General features: G+C 45.3%; 1 long non-coding RNA gene across 1 annotated transcript in view; it reads left to right on the top strand.

Moving 5' to 3' along the window:
• Nucleotides 1-15,115: 15,115 nt before the first annotated feature.
• The window catches only part of LOC137320497 (uncharacterized), a 40,856-nt gene continuing 40,409 nt past the window's right edge, over nucleotides 15,116-15,562 (top strand). Inside the window, exon 1 of the long non-coding RNA XR_010962558.1 lies at nucleotides 15,116-15,381. This is a non-coding gene — a long non-coding RNA (uncharacterized lncRNA). The remainder of the gene's footprint in view (nucleotides 15,382-15,562) is intronic.

Below are 15,562 nucleotides of genomic sequence, written 5' to 3'. Positions count from 1 at the left end.
ATCATGGCATGGCTCATGGTGAGTCAGAGGGTAAGCTGTTTTATAACAATAGGAGTGTTATGCCCTGTAATGCATAACGTACTACGATCAGGTGCATTAACTTAGGTGACCAAAAAATTCAAATTGTAAACATAATATTCTAGAATTTTTACTGGTGCTTTGGGCATTGAATTACACAATTCTTTCCTTTTTTATATTAAAACCAAAGATCAGTGACCTTCATTATATGTCTTTACCTATGTAATCAGGCCAGGATTTTCCATTCAGCACTCCTGGCGAAGGCCAAACACACCTAACAGTAAATTCTGCACCATAGGCCCAAGACTTTCTGTTCATTAAAATAAATGCTCAGAAAATCACAGTCTGGGATGTGCAATTTCCCGATTTTCACTCTCCCCATATGCACCAGGAGCGCTGAAGCATGAAATCCTGACCTGAGTTTTTATCTTTATTATCTTTTTTAAAGGCCAGGATACACAGCAAGATGGTAGGCAAGATGTACCAGGTTGTGCATATATAGCTGGGTTGAAATTTTCTGAAATCCAAACCCCCATGATAGGGCAGTCAAACAACAGGTACTACTCTCAATTTTCTGCCCGTTGAAATCAGTACTGAGAGAATCCCAAGGTACGGCGGCAGTGTGGGAGGGGGGCTCAGTGATTGTTAGCAGAAGAACAGAATCATGGGGTCTGGCACCACTGCAGATGGTCCTGAGTTATGGCAGTACCATGTGGGAGGTCCTGGGGTAGGGCTGCATTTAGTTGGGAGTTTCCCGAGGTCTGGAAGCATTGGGATGGTCCTATGGTTACAGCCATGGTGAAGGAGTCCTGGGGCCTGGCAGCACTGGGTGGCAGTCCTTGGCTCTAAGCATTTGATAATACCCTCATCTTGAATCTTTACCTCAGAAAACATTTAAAGTTCATCTTCCAACATATTTTTGAATTATTTGGAAAAAACAAACAATCCTATAAATAATGTTATAGCCTAAGGAAAGGCACTCTCTGACATTTGCACTAAGAAAAATAAGTTAACCTTTCTGTAAACAATCATTTTTGAATCTTCAATATAAACAAAATAAAGCATGGATACTCTAATCACCTCCTTGTGTATCTCTCTGAATGTCTGTCCTTCTTTGTGGAATGAAAATTGGATGGGTTCTATAACAGGAGGGTTATCCACTCCACCAGATTACCATCCATGCGATGAAGATGAAAATTTACCCCAGTAAGTAATTGATAATAGACAGTAGAAAGTGTGAGGCTTAAAGGTGTGAGTGTGAAGTTCAGTATTGCAGCTATAATATTATAGCTCCTTATTTGACCTGCTTTTATGTCTAGTGAAATTCTGTGCTAGCAAGATTCTGTACTAGCAGAGGAACCATGCAATTTTTGCCCTGGGTTTCCATGTGAGACTTTACCGTAAGAAGTTTTAAAAATTCATCCTCTAGCTTGTTTTCAAATCATTTATTCATTGGTTCAATTTCTGCTTTTTTACAGGTAGATTTAACACAGTTACAGAGTTCTGATTTGATGTCATTTTATGAAAATGAAATTTAAGCTAATCAGCTCAATAAGTTTGCATATGAGAAAGCGTGATGCCAAAATATGGAGTGCGACTCGAACTGTGAAGCCTCAAATTCCGGTGGGCCTATTTAAAGTGGGAATATACCTATTAAAGTGAGGTTGTGTTCCTTTGTCTTTGGAACACTGCGGAGACAACCCTCTGGGCAGTAATAAGTCAGGGGACTGCTCCTAGGTTTTCTGATGCCTCCTTGGAGGTCCTGGTGGAAGACTTCAGGGCATGGAGGGAGGTACTGTTCTCCAGCAGCCGCATGAGCATCCCCAGGGGAAATATCAAACAGGCCTGGACAGAGGCGGCTGAGACGGTCAGTGCCAGCAGCGTCACCCCCAGGTCCTGGGTTCAATATAGGAAGAGGTTCAGTGACCTCATTAGAGCAGCATGGGTGAGTACAGCTCTTCATCTCTCTCAACCACATCCGACAACACTCCTTTCACTCCCTCCCCCAGCACTCTTAACAATTCCCTCCCCTCCATCATATTTTTTCAGCATATAATCACAAAGGCACACTGCAACACTTCTGCTGTTCATTCCAAACACACTCACGTCTTCCTTTTCTCTATTCACATCACACTCTAACAGCATTCGCTTCTCATATCCTAGCACTTGCAGAACCAGCAACTCCTCCCAGGACTCTTTCCTCACTTCGCATTCCATACACTTGGCTTTCCGTTCATCACCTCCCCATCTTGATACTATCTTGCTTTTGCTCCAGCTCTTAGCAGGTGCACATAAATGCAGAAACCCCACTCAACTCCACTTTCCTTTTCAAGAGCCACTCACTAACTCTTGCCCTCTCTTTCTGCAGGACAAAATAGCGCATAATGCCAGGGAGAGGGAGAAGAACAAGACCGGAGGAGGAATACCTGACTTCATAGCCCTCACTCGAATGGAGTAGGAAGCCCTGGAGATTAATGGCCCAAATAAGGCCATGAGCATCAGGGAAGGCGAGGCTGGCGGCTTATCTGAGCAGGGATTCTGCATATTACTTGTAACCCTTCATTCACCTCAGCAAATATTCAGCAAGCTTCACAACTTCAAGCTGCATTCTGAAGACTGTCACCTGCTAATGTCCTGCCTCTCAGTACCACCCTAACTCGTTCCTTTTTTCTTTCCTCTAGGTCCTTTTCAGCACCTGGACCCTGCAGAAGAAGACACCTTCTGGAGAGGACAATCCTCCTGATGATGCACCGTCAGGCATTCCATCCCTCCCGAGCACCAGCACAGAGACTGGCACTCTGCATGGGTTTGACAGTGAGCTATAGAGGCCTGCACATGGTGAAACACCTAACACGAGTGAGCAGCAGCAGGCACTGATGACTGCCTCCAGGGACGCTACAGTCAGGCGCACACAAAATGAGCCAATGTCACCAGCTTTTGCAATTTTGGTGGAAATTCAAATGTCATAGGATCCCAATTTGGATATATTCATATGAGGCCCCCGCCTGTCTCTTGGCCGACAAAAAACTGTGCAGTTAAAATGGCGGTCAGTGGGAACGGAGTGGGTTAAAACCACCTCTATAGAAACCCAATGACAAAAATGGTCATCCCCATTAGTGCACTGACAGGCTGGAGTCTTCATTTATTCACTTAAACATTGTTAATTGATCATACCGCCTCTACCCCTACATCTCAACCTGTCATGAAAGGTAGAGGGCCAAAAGAAAGGTAGTTGGAAGTTAGAGAGGGAGCTAGGGGGAAGTTTTTTCAAGGGCATATGATGAGAGTAGTGGGATTGGAAAATGTAAGGGAATTGGGATGATAAGGGAAAACAGGAAGTGGGCAGAGAGGTCCTTATTGGTGCCCAGGACGTCCGATACAGAGAGGTTACAAGTGATGGCAAATCAAAGGGATGGCCGTGGATATGGGTGTGATAGTTTATGCGAATAGTCTCAGAATAAGGGGTCGCCCATTTAAGAAGGAAATGAGGAAGAATTTCTTCTCCCAGAGGGTCATGAATCTTTGGAATTCTTTACCCCAAAAAGCTGTGGGGGCTGAGTCATTGAATACATTCAAGGCTGAGTTAGACAAATTTTTGATCAGCAAAGGAGTCAAAGGATATGGGGAAAAGGCGAGAAAGTGGAATTGAGGTAAAATGGCATCCTATGTGACTGTGACTATGGTAAACTATCCCTCCTCATCCTTCTCAACCTGTCTGCAGCCTTTGACATAGTTGACCACACCATCCTCCTCCAACGCCTCTCCTCTGTCGTTCAGCTGGGTGGGATTGCTCTCGCCTGGTTCCATTCTTATCTATCCAGTCCGTAGCCAGAGAATCATCTGCGATGGCTTCTCTTCTCGCTCCTGCATCATTACCTCTGGATTCCCCCAAGGATCTAGCTTTGGCCCCCTCCTATTTCTCATCTACTTGCTGCCCCTCGGCGACATCATCCGAAAACACAATGTCAGGTTCCACATGTACGTTGACGACACCCAGCTCTACCTCACCACCATCTCTCTCGATCCCTCCGTTCTCTGCTTGTCCGACATCCAATACTGGATGAGCAGAAATTTCCTCCAACTAAATATTGGGAAGCCATTGACTTCAGTCCCCACCACAAACTCCGTTCCCTAGCCACTGACTCCATCCCTCGTCCTGGCCACTGTCTGAAACTGAACCAGACCGTTCACAACCTTGGTGTCTTATTTGACCCCGAGATGAACTTCCGACCCCATATCTGCTCCATCACCAAGACCGCCTACTTCCACCTCCGTAACATCGCCCGCTTCCATCCCTGCCTCAGCCCATCTGCTGCTGAAACCCTCATCCATGCATTTGTTATCTCTAGACTTGACTATTCCAATGCTCTCCTGGCCAGCCTCTCATCTTCCATCCTCCATAAACTTGAGCTCATCCAAAACTCTGCTGCCCTTGTCCTAACTCGTACCAAGTCCTGTTCACCCATCACCCCTGTGCCTCCTGTGCTGCTACATTGGCTCCTGGTCTGGCAATGCCTCAATTTTAAAATTCTCATCCTTGTTTTCAAATCCCTCCATGGCCTCGCCCTTCCTTATCTCTGTAGCTTCCTCCAGCCCCGCAATCCTCAGATATCTCTGCTCTCTTTCAATTCTTGCCTCTTGCGCATCCCTGATTTTAATTGTTCCACTATTGGCGGCCATGGCTTCAGCTGCCTAAGCGCTAAGCTCTGGAATTTCCTCCCTAAACCTCTCCACCTCGCTCTCCGCCTTTCATTAAAACCTACCTCTTTGACCAAGCTTTTGGTCACTCGTCTTAATATCCCCTTATGTGGCTCGGTGTCAAATTTTGTTTGAGAACGCTCCTGTGAGGCGCCTTGTTTTAGTACATTAAAGGCACTATATAAATGCAAGTTCTTATACCATCCACTCAACAACAACAACATGAAAAAGGACATTGAATGAGAAGTGGAAGAGCTGGACAGGGTGAAGCGCTTGAAGTGCCAGAGAACAAGGGGCAAAGGTCAAAGTGTCACTTTGCAATAAGGGCCAAAGCAGGGCAATTTAGGCACCTGGGACATTTTTTCTACATTAAAGGCGCAATTTAGATGTAAGTTGTTGTGGTAAATGATAATGAGTATCATGAAGTGGAACGCATAAGTAAAGGGGAGGGAATAGCTACGTGAGCTATATTTCAATGTTAGGATGTCGATAAATTCATCCACAGTGTGTTTATGGACATCGGAGGCTTTGTTTACCAGTGAGTGTATATTCTGGAAGGCAATACAATGCATGCTATAATAATTGATCCTCAATGAAGTCACAAAGGGGGCAGGTGACGGGATGTGAAAGAAGTTAGAGAGATTAGCCTCTGAGGAACGGGAAGAGTGAGGTGGCTGCCAGGATCGGAGGGTGGGACAGTTCAGATTGCCACTTTGAGTGAGTCACTGATGGATACCATGGTGGGTTAGCTAGGGAGCCACCGATAGAGGCTTGGGGCCAATTCAGGAGGGACTCAGGCCTGGGATGACGGCAGGAAAGAAGGTAGGCTTGGGAAAGATGACACATGGGTGGAGCAATCAAGGGAGCCATGCTACTGGCAACTATCCTCTCCTCAAATTCCTCACTTGTGAATTGCAAACAGTTCTGGAAGTTGCCAGTTTTGTTTAAATTTTTAATGGCTTGTGAAAAACCAATTAGGGGTTCCTCCAACAAAATCCTGCAGTCTTTTACTTCCTTCAAACCACGGAGGTAGTTTTCATTCCACTACCACCCCATTTATGCCTAATAACAGGGCGGTAGCAGGACCGAAATAACATTTATGTTTGACCCACCAACTTGCCACTGCTTGTCTGTCTGTTCCAATTTTCAGCATGGACGTCAACTTAAGAGGCCAGAGCTCCTGCTGGAAACATATTAATATATGCAAATCAGGGTCAAATGACACAGTCAAGATTCTGATGCCATTTTCATCTCTATCCGTGTTGCTACTAGCAGTTCCTCATCCCATTATAAACCATGGGTGGTAAGTCGGAGGCAACCATTTCCACTGGTATTTAAAGGGATTTGCACCTGATGTCAGCTAAAACATTGCAAAGTTTAGGGAGACATTTTGCTTCTGTTACGTTATAGTTTTTCGCAACTTTAATTATTTTAAAGTGTTTGTGGTGGCTGTATAATGTTCTGAACTCTTCAGGCAGTTCTAGCAATGCATTTTTTTCTTCATGTGGACCCTTTAGGAATTTCCAGTCTGGCTGGAGGAAGAGGAGCAGCAGTACCAACAGGGGGAAAAAGCAAACAGAGCTGCAGCTGCAGGGAGACCAAATAGAAGGAGGCATGGTGGCAGGAATTCTTACCCTCCCATCAGAGAGTATAGACTCAGGATAACATAGCTGCAGTCCTCTGAGAAGCAGTGCCTAAGCAGGCTGCACTTCTCAAGTGAATTCTGTCACCTCCACAACAAGACCTGCAACTAACTGCCACAGCTAGCACAGCATTGCCTGTTTCAGTCAAAGACACTGCAATCCTGAACTTCTTTACCTCTGGTTCCTTCCAGGCTGCCACATGGGATATCATAACACCAGTCAGTCTGCAGTTCATGCTTGCATTAAACAGGTTATTGATGCCACACTTTCATTACTTTCCCCATGAACACCCATAGCAGCAGGATAGGTCTCTCAGGTTTGCACAGATTGCAGACTTCCCCCAAGTCCAGGGTGTCAGTTACTAGACACACATCACATGTGGGTTCCTTCACATGACCCCAATGCCTTCACAAGGACTTAAACTCCATTGATCATCAGCAACGCATCATGCAGGCCTATACCTGCTTTCCTGACAGCTATCATGACACATTTACCTTACCAATCCTCCTTCCCCCACTCTTTACCCCTGCACCGCAAGTGAGAAGCAGGCTGCCTGGGTAATAGGGCTATCCCCTGCACACTTGGCTTGTGACATTTCTCAGGAACCCACGCTCGGTGGACAAACTACGCTACAATCAGGTCCATGGCTCAACTAGAGCCCTTACCAAGCAAATCTTCAGAATCCTCAAGCAACAATTCCATTGCTTGAACAGATTTGGTGACTTCCTGCAATACAGACCACAAAGAATGTCCCATGTGGTAGTACTGTATGCTACATAACTTTGCTCTGCAATGAGGACAGCATATGTAAGCACCACTGGACAAGGATCTTCAGCATAATGAGGGAGATGACACTGGTGACAGAGGATGGCAAATAAGCGGGAGAGTTCCAACACTTGCCCGCAGCCAAAGCTTTTCATTAACAAGTGACTGAAGAGCTCTTCAGATGAACCTTTCCCACTTCCCTGCATTAACAGTGATGTCCAACATCTACGCAGGGTTTCCATCCTCGAATAAATTGCACCCATCCAAAGACCAAGTCAATATTCATGTCAACTAACTATGCAGGATCACCAGCTACTACAGGAACTCTCTGCACAGAAAGATTTCAAAAAGGTTTATCATTTTACTGGCTTACACAAGTACCTACACACTTCATCACCCAGATGTGAGCCCATAGAACCTGTCTTAAATGCCCTCTTACCTCCACCAGTGCTCCTACAAGGTGCTCCCCCAGTGGCTGCAGCATGGGAGGCGGAATGCTCTGGTGATTCTTGGTCGTTGCCCTCTAGGAGTTTGGGCCTGAGGGCTTCAATGCAGACTGCAGCAGCTTGGTGGCTGTTGCGGCAGTCTGGCCCAGCTATCTTTCGGCACCAGGACAGGCATTGGTGGAGGGGGTGGCGTGTGTCCAGATGCGCTGTCATCCTGACAGAGGGCAACATGTTCCATTCTCATTGCCCCTGCAATTGAGCTGTGGCTCAGCACTCTCACTGATCTGCGTGAGGGCTCTTCCAGAACAGTCTTACAATTTATGATTACCAATTCTAGTAAATAAATCGGAAGCTGCAATCTCAGAATCAAGTAAGGGCCTTACAGTATTAATATTATCTACTATTCCAAAATTCAGTCAAAATGCAACAAATCTGGTTTTGGGTTTCAAATCTGTTACATCGAGTAACATCGAAACTACAGCACAGAAACAGGCCATTCGGTCCAACTGGTCTATGCTGGCGTTTATGCTCCACACGAGCCTCCTCCTTCCCTACTTCATCTAACCCTATCAGAATACCCTTCTATTCCTTTCTCCCTCATGTGCTTATCTAGCTTCCCCTTAAATGCATTTATGCTATTTGCCTCAACTTGTGGTAGCACGCTTCACATTCTTGCCACTCTTCGGATAAAGAAGTTTCTCCTGAATTCCATATTGGATTTATTAGTGACTATTTTATATTTATGACCTCCAGTTTTGGATTACCCTGCAAATGGAAACATTTTCTCTATGTCTACCCTATCATTATCTTAAAAACCTCTATCAGATCACCCGTCAGCCTTCTCTTGTTCAGCCTGTCCTGATAAGAATATCCTCTCAGTTCTGGTATCAACCTTGTGAATCTTTTTTGCACGCTCTCCGATGCCTCTTTATCCTTTCTCTAATATGGAGACCAGAACTGTGCACAATACTCCAAGTGTGGTCTAACCAAGGTTCTGTACAAATTTATCATAACTTCTTTGCTTGTCAATTCTATCCCTCTAGAAATGAACCCTAGTGCTTGATTTGCCTTTTTTATGGTCTTATTAACCTGCATCGCTTCTTTTAGTGATTTGTGTATCTGTACCCCTAGATCCATTTGCTCCTCTATCCTGTTTAGGCTTTTATTATCCAAGCAATGTGTAGCCTCCTTATTCTTCCTACCAAAATGCACCTCACACTTATCAATATTGAAATTCATTTGCCAATTACATTCCCATTCTTCAAGTTTATTAATGTCCTCTTGCATTTTGGCGCATTCTTCCTTTATATTAACTACACCCCCCCCCCCCAATTTGGTGCCGTCTGCAAATTTTGTAATTGTATTTCCGATTCCCGAATCCAAATCATTAATGTAAATTGAGAACAACAGTGGTCCCAGCACTGATCACTGTGGAACACCACTTCCCACCTTTTGCCAGTCTGAGCTACCCTTAACCCCTACTTCCTATTTTCTGTTTTGTAGCCAACTTGCTATCCACTCTGCTACCTGTCTCCTGATGACTCCACATGCTCTGACGTTAGCCATGAGTCTACAGTGTGGTACCTTATCAAAGGCCTTTTGAAAATCCAAGTATATTACATCTACTGCATTACCCTTGTCTAGTCTTTCTGTTACTTCTTCAAAGAATTGAATAAGGTTGGTCAAAGCATGACTTTCCCTTCTGAAATCCGTGCTGACTATTCTTTATCATATTTTTGTTCTCTGGATGTCTTTCTGTTGCATCTTTTTAGTAAAGATTCCATTATCTTTCCTACCACCAAGGTTAAGCTAACTGGCCTATAGTTCTCTGGACTTGTTCTATCTCCCTTTTTAAATAACGGAATAACGTTAGCTGTCCGCCAGTCCTCAGGCACTATTACCTTTTCTCGTGAATTTTTATATATATGTAATAGTGCCTCTGCTATCTCCTCCCTCGACTCTTTTAAGATTCGCAGATCCATCCGGACCAGGGGTCTTATCCTCCCTAAGTTTGATTAGTTTATCAGTTATCTCCCCCCTTTCTATCTTAAATGTTTTAATATCTTTTTCGATCTCTTCTACTTTCCAGGCTTGAGCCCAACTGTGCTTTTTTATATATTGGTTGCCTCTTTCTCTTTATTCTCTTTCCCTGAATCTCTCCTTTCTCTTTTTTGTCTACCAGTTTCAGATCTTCTAATCATGATTCCCTTTGACTCTCCATCTTACACTATACCACTGGTATAGCCTACATTAAAATCAGAAAGTATGTGGCATGTATGTGGCAGTAATGTACGATTAGTGTATTGTATGCTGTGTTACTTTATCCAAATATGCTACACATAACAGGAAAAGGGAAAACAGGAAGGCAACAGATCCTATCTGACGACTTAGACCCCCAGGTACGGAGAAAAACGACAAATTTTGAAACTCCTTTTATGGGTTACACAGTTCCACAAAATAAATTTAATCACATTCGCCCTCTCTGCAAATAATTTTATTATTCATGCGTCTCCCCCCGCCCCCCACAACACACCTTTTTGAGCATTTTTTGTAAAAACCGTTGATATTACCACTACTATTGCTATTAAAACCTATGTGAACTAGAGAGACAAAGCTCATTGGTCCACACCACCTGCAAAGCTGACTGTTCATTGATTGTAAGACGAGGGTGAGCAATGAACACCACAAAGAGGAAAAATCTGAACAGTCGGTAAAAATATGTTGAAAAGCCAAACGAGACAGTGCATTTTATTCTGTTCTTGTCAAAATAATTGCATCACAAGACTTTGATCTCGCCTGGCAACAGTAATTAAACGTGCTTTGATGTAACAAAAATATCCGCCTTGCCTTAATCTCTAATGGACTGTTTAACTAACCATACAATGAAACGTGCGGCCACTCATTTCATTCTGGAAAAACAATGTCGGTTTTAAAATTCGTTTGGCTACCCACAAGGTTCAGTTGGCTTATTGCACTTTATTTAAACGGTTTATATATTATTTGAACAGAAATTTATTTTTTCCTTTCACTTCACTCTTGGGTAATCTAACATGAGGTTTCCATGGCAGCCCAGTCCCGGTGAAGGACCTGTCTAGACGCCGGACTATCTGCATAGTCTCAAAGGACAGAGTCTTGATCTAAAAGATATATGACTAGTAAAATTAAAACACCGGATGGTTTTAAAAAAAACCTTCAACGAAACTCGGGATGTGCGGCACTTGTGCCTGCACTGTAAGTGTCGATTACCTCATATCAACTCCAGTCTCGAACCGTTTACGGAAACAGGAACTATTTAGTACGATTAAAGGGATTTGTGATCATTTAATACAGTCAACGCAGATTCTAGGGACTCATGTATGGTTTGTAAAAGAATATTTAGTAGAATTTTTACAATTACCTTGCAACTTCAATGCTAATACCACATAACCAAAAATATAAAAAGCAAAATACTGCGGATGCTGGAAATCTGAAATAAAAAACAGAAAATGCTGGAGCAGCTCAGCAAGTCAGGCAGCATCTGTGGAGAAAGAAACAGAGTTAACGTTTCAGGTCGAAGACCTTTCCTCAAAATTGGAAGATGTTACAAGAGCTAAAGTTTTTGAGCAAGTTCAGAGCCAGGGAAAGGGGAGAGGGAAGGGAGGGAAGAATAAAAGGGAAGGGAAGGGAATGTCTGTGATGGGTAGAGGGCACGAGTGACTAAATGACAAAAGGGATGACGGTGCAAGGCAAGGAAGGTGGTAATGGGACAAGATAAGAAACAAAAGATTGATCAGGAGTAGCTATAAATGGCAGCAGCAGAACCATTACCAGCACCTGTTGTCCGAAAAAATGGGAGCAATGGTTATGATCTGAAGTTATTGAAATCAATGTTGAGTCCAGAAGGTTGTAAAGTGCCTACATGAAAGATGAGGTGCTGTTCCTAGAGCTTATGTTGAGCTTCATTGGAACAGTGTAAGAGGGCGAGGACAGAGAGGTCGGAGTGGGAAGGGGAATTAAAATGGCAAGCGACCGGCAGGTCAGGGTCATGCTTGCGGACAGAGCAGAGGTGTTCAGCAAAGTGATCACCTGGTCTCTGTTTGGTCTCCCCAGTGTAGAGGAGACCTCATTGTGCGCAGCGGATACAGTGTACTGAATTGAAAGAAGGACAACTAAATCGCTGTTTCACCTGGAAGGCATGTTTGGGGCCCTGGACGGTGGGAAGGGAGGAGGTGAAGGGGCAGGTGTTACATCTCCTGCGCTCGCACAGGAAGGTGCCATGGGGAGGAGAGTGGGTGTTGGGGGTGATGGAAGAGTGGACCAGCGTGTCGCGGAGAGAGCGGTCCCTTTGGAATGCTGAAAGGGGAGGGGAGGGGAAGATGTGTTTGGTGGTGGGATCGTGCTGAAGGTGGCTGAAATGGCAGAGAATGATACATTGAATGTGGAGGCTGGTGGGGTGGAAGATGAGGACAAGGGGGATCCTATCATGGTTCTGGGAGGGAAGGGAAGGGATGAGGCCAGAAGTGTGGTAAATAGGACAGACATGGTCGAGGGCCCTGTCAACTACAGTGGAGGAAAAAGGAAGACATATCGGAAGCACTGGTGTGGAAGTGGTATCATCAGAACAGATGCGACAGAGACAGAGAAACTGGGAGTAGGGAATAGAGTCCTTACAGGAAGCAGGGTGGGAGGAAGTGTAATCAAGGTAGCTGTGGGAGTCGGAGGTCTTATAATAGATATTAATTGTCAGCCTATCCCCAGAAATGGAGATAGAGAAGTTGAGGAAGGGAAGGGAGGAGTCGGAGATGGACCATGTAAAGGCAAGGGAAGGGTAGAAATTGGAAGCAAAGTCGATGAAATTTTCCAGTTCAGGGCGAGAGCAGGAAACGGCACTGATACAGTCATCTATATGCTGGAAAAAGAGCCATGATGTGGAGATTCCGGTGATGTACTGGGGTGGACAAATGTAAGGAATCTTACAACACCAGGTTATAGTCCAACAGTTTTATTTGAAAATCACAAGCTTTCGGAGGCTTTCTCCTTCGTCAGGTCACTTCTCCTGATGAAGGAGAAAGCCTCCGAAAGCTTGTGATTTTCAAATAAAACTGTTGGACTATAACCTGGTGTTGTAAGATTCCTTACATCTGGAAAAAGAGGTGAGGGAGGGGACCTGAGTAGGACTGGAACAAAGAATGTTCCACATATCCCACAAAAAGGCAGGCATAGCTGGGACCCATAAGGGTTCCCATAGCGACATGTTTTAGTTGGAGGAAGTGAGTGGAATCAAAGGAGAAGTTGTTCAACGTAAGATCAAGATCAGTCAGGCGGAGGAGGGTGGTGGTGAATGGGGACTGGTTGGGCCTCCGTTCAAAGAAGAAGCTGAAGGCCTGCAGGCTGTCCTGATGGGGGATGGAGGTGAAAAGGGACTGGACGTCCATGGTGAAAAGGAGACGGTTAGGGCTGGGGAGTTGGAAACTGTTGAAGTGGCAGAGGGCGTCAGAAGAGTTGTGGATGTAGGTTGGAAGAGACTGGACAAGGGGAGAAAAAAATAGAGTCAAGATAGGAGGAAATAAGTTCCATGGGGCAAGAACAGGCTGAAATGATGGGTCTACCAGGGCAGTCCTGTTTGTGGATCTTGGGAAGGAGGTAGAAGTGGGCTGTGCGGAGTTGGGGGCTATGAGGTTGGAGGCCGTGCCAGCGTGACATCGGCCATCTCAATTTCTCTACTCCTCTCACTCACTCTAACCTACCTCCCTCTGAATTTGCAGCACTCCGTTCTCTCAGATCCAACCCTGACATTGTCACTAAACCTGCTGACAAGGGCGGTGCTGTTGTGTGGCGAACAGACCTCTACCTTGTGGAGGCTGAATGCCAACTCTCCGACACCTCCTCCTACCTCCCCCTGAACCATGACCCCAGTGCCGAACATCAAGCCATAGTTTCCCAGACCGTCACTGACCTCATCTCCACTGGAGATCTTCCCCCCATGGCCTCCAACCTCATAATCCCCCAACCCCACATAGCCCACTTCTACCTCCTTCCCAAGGTCCACAAACAGGACTGCCCTGGTAGACCCATCATTTCAGTCTGTTCTTGCCCCACGGAACTTATTTCCTCCTATCCTGACTCTTTTTTCTCCCCTTGTCCAGTCTCTTCCGACTTACATTCGCGACTCTTCTGATGCCCTCCACCACTTTAACAGTTTCCAGTTCCCCGGCCCTAACTGTCTCCTTTTCACCATGGACGTGCAGTCCCTCTACACCTCCATCCCCCACCAGGACGGCCGGCGGTCCCTCCGCTTCTTCCTTGAACGGAGGCCCAACCAGTCCCCATCCACCACCACCCTCCTCTGCCTGGCTGAACTTGTTCTTACGTTGAACAACTTCTCCTTTGACTCCACTCACTTCCTCCAAATAAAAGGTGTCGCTATGGGCACCTGTATGGGTCCCAGCTATGCCTGCCTTTTTGTGGGATACGTGGAACATTCCTTGTTCCAGTACTACGCAGGTCCCCTCCCTCACCTCTTTTTCCGGTACTGGACCTTTCCCTCCGAGACACCCTGGTCCACTCTTCCACCACCCCCAACACCTGCTCGCCTCCCCACGGCACCTTCCCGAGCAAGCCCAGGAGATGCAACACCCGCCACTTACAGCTAAAGATCAATCTTTTGTTTCTTAACCTGTCCCATTACCATCCTCCTTGCCTTGCACCATCATCCCTTTTGTCATTTAATCACTCGTGCCCTTTACCCTATCACAGACCTTCCCTTTTGTTCTTTCCTACCCTCCCCCCTTTCCCTGGCTCTGTACTTGCTCAAAAACTTTAGCTCTTTTAACATCTTCCAGTTCTGAGGAAAGGTCTTCGACCTGAAACGTTAACTCTGTTTCTTTCTCCACAGATGTTGCTTGACTTGCTGAGCTGCTCCAGCATTTTCTGTTTTCATTAACCAAAAGTATGTCATCTTACGGATCATTTTTGCAGGGGCATGTCAGTCGTTCTTTTATATCCAAATATTTATGAAGAAAAAAAGGAAGCATTAATGAGTTCTTAATGTTAAAGTATAGGAGATGAGAATCTTTTTATAGAACATCTTACTTTATAAAAGCTTTTAGGAACAATCCGTGCAATTTTCCAAGAACAATTGCTGGGAGCTCACTGGGTTTTTGAGCATAAATATCATAGATTTCTGTATGGTTTTTTTGGTCTGAAATGTTACTCCACCACCTTATATAACATAGGCTGTATGAGACGCACGACTCCCAGTTTGACAGTGTCTCTGGCAATGAGTCAACACAGCAGTATCCAGACAGCACCTCGCATCCAACCTTGCTGGAGCCTCGCGCCGTCTGATTGACAGCAAACACCACTGTGCGCGACGCCCTTCAAGGCTAGCAACATTCCAAAATAGAATCCCAGTGACGTCAGCGGGCCAACGGGAGGCGGGGATAGGCTGAGCCGGAGCATCAGGTTAGGTTGAGCGGCGGCTTCTTGGGTTCTCTGCGTCCTGATTGGCTGCCTCTCCCAGACAGGGGACTTTGAGTTGATTATTAATGCAGAGTAAGCAGTCTGGCTTTGCAGCAGCACCACTACCACCATTGGAGGATTGGATTACTGCCAGCAGGCTACAGAATTAGCTCATTGTTCGATACACTCCAACTACGGGCACTGGGGTAGACAGTAAACCAGCTTTTCTGGGAGCTTTTCAAAAGCTGACTGCACTTCATTTTTGGAGTGCAGTAATTATTGCATTTTTGAAAAAAATTGCTCCCCATTTTGGGAGCTAGATGCAAATCTGTATGTAAGTAGAAGGTGGAGCGGGGCAGAGGGCTTTGTCTGTAAGTATTGTACCGTGAAGCAATCTGTTCTGCAGTTCAGTCTTTTAAAAAAATATATTTAAGATTACCGATTTTGTTTCTGGTCAGCTAGTACTGTAGTAGCTGGCGTGGTAAGCGTTGTGCTGTGCTATCCATACAAGCATTCTTTTGTTCTTTCAGTCTTGCAGACAGCCTTAGAACC

This window comes from Heptranchias perlo, chromosome 4, assembly GCF_035084215.1.
Source record: "Heptranchias perlo isolate sHepPer1 chromosome 4, sHepPer1.hap1, whole genome shotgun sequence".
In the NCBI taxonomy this organism is placed as follows: domain Eukaryota; kingdom Metazoa; phylum Chordata; class Chondrichthyes; order Hexanchiformes; family Hexanchidae; genus Heptranchias; species Heptranchias perlo.
This window is presented reverse-complemented; position numbering and strand designations above follow the sequence as displayed.